The following is a 2,283-nucleotide window of genomic DNA, read 5'->3' as shown; positions in this document are numbered from 1 at the left end:
AGAATTTTTAAAAAATTTTAAGACATTATTGCTAAAAAGAGATATAATAGTTTCAAATATCAATATGAAACTGTTTAAATATTTATTATTTACCAATTATAAACATTTGTTTAAATCTTAGGGAAATATTTCGGATTACAAAATTTGCATTATTACATTTTATCATATGACATCATCGTCGTTAATCAATATTTGAGAAGAGCAATGACGACAGAAACACGTGTTTAACAATACTTAAAATTTATTATAAATTTATTATTTTTTTTTTTAAATATAATTTTAAAGAATTTTAAAACTTAAATATAATCTTAAAAATGTCAATAAAAAATAAGAAAAAAAATTATAAGAATAATATATAATATTATATATAATATATTTAAAAAAATTTAAAGTATTTTATTGAAATTAAATTTTGTTCTTTTTTGATGAAAATTTTTAATATAAATAATAAAGTTGAAGGTTATCAAAGAATGAAGATTATTAAAAGACATTTACTTGGCTTCCACTGTAAAATTATTTTTAGTTTCAGATCTAGATGGTATTAGATATAAAGATTAAGTAAGTCAAAATATGCTTATTAACATTTCGTAAAATACTTAATATATTAACTACAAAAAATAATTTACTAGAAATAGATATTATACATTTATCATTTAGAAATGAATTTAATTATATTTTTTAAATATAATGTTTGATTAAGTCGTATCTTTATAAAAATACGATCTTCTAAATTCATTATGAACGTTTGTATAACTTCCCTAAAACTAAATTAAATATCGCAATTTCTTCTAGAATTTACTAAATATGATTTACGGGTTATCATTGATATTTCATATAGACCCCATTGACCCTAGATTTTCTGAGTAAAAGTGCATAATAAATGAAATATATAAATTATTTTATTAATCAAAATGAAACATTATAATAAGCTAACGATGAAAGTACAATATAGACAAGGTAATTTTGATATTGATTTAAATATGATAAAATGTAAATATAATTACTTAAAATACCGATTCCTCTGTGAACCCTCAAATTTTTTCACATTGTAGCATTTGCGACATTATTTCTCATAATTTTTTTCAGAAATTACTTCTTAAGATATATTATTTAAATTATAAAATATAAAATTTGAAATTTAAGATTTTATTTAACTTATTTTATAAAATAAAAATATTTTACAGAATGCATTACAACTAATGTTTAATCTTTGATAATTTAAACTTACAGCATTTTATATTAAATAATTAACTTTGAAAAATTTTTATAAAAAAATATATGTTTTATTAAATATGCCAATATTATGTATTATTATATACATAATAATATATAAATAATGTTAAATTGTTAATATTAAATATTAAATTAATCTATACATTTTTTTTAAAATAAAATTTTATTATAGTATATTTAAACAAAAAAGTTGTGAATCGATAAAAATCTGATAAAGTTAAACTGAATAAAAAAAAATTAAGTAAATAGATTGAATGTTTATATATTATCAATTAGAGAAATATTTAATCTTTGTGATTATGGATTATATTACTTCGTAATAAAATAAATTAGTTCATATTCAATTTTAATTTCAGAAATACAATTTCTTTCTCTTTCTTTGGTATACATATATATATATATATGCATACGCGCATATATATACAATGCGCGTTAACATTGTGCAACGCGGAAAAATCGTTGAAAAAAGATAATAAATGAAATAAAATTTATCAAACAGCAAAATGATTGATAGTTTTTGCTTAAAAAAATATATACTTTAAATTGTTTATACAAATTTAAAATAAAATTATGGAAATTTTTTTCTTATTCCTACAAATAAAATTAATTTATATTTTTATATCGTAAATGTTTTATTAAAAAATTCTTATTCATAAGCACACATGTTATATATATGATATGATAAAGTTTAATTTTTATATCAATATAAGATATGACAATTAGAAAGAAGTAATTAATCTTTTCTTATACAAAACAAATCCGCAAACAAATCAATAATCATAATAATTCTATATTGTTTCTATTTCAAATAAATAATAATCAAATATCAAATTGGAATTTAATTAAAAAATCAATAATGATATATTGAAAAAAGAAGTTCATTTTAAATCTCTTTTAATTTTTAAATTCTTTTTAATTAATAAAAGATTAAGAATGTCTCTAATGAATAGAGACATCTTATCTCGTTATAAACTTCTTTTATACTATATTAATTCGTTAAATTTATGTCAATAAAAAACAAAATACACATAAAAATAAAAAACAAAATAT

This window comes from Apis dorsata, unplaced genomic scaffold, assembly GCF_000469605.1.
Source record: "Apis dorsata unplaced genomic scaffold, Apis dorsata 1.3 scaffold_1198, whole genome shotgun sequence".
NCBI lineage: Eukaryota > Metazoa > Arthropoda > Insecta > Hymenoptera > Apidae > Apis > Apis dorsata.
This window is presented reverse-complemented; position numbering follows the sequence as displayed.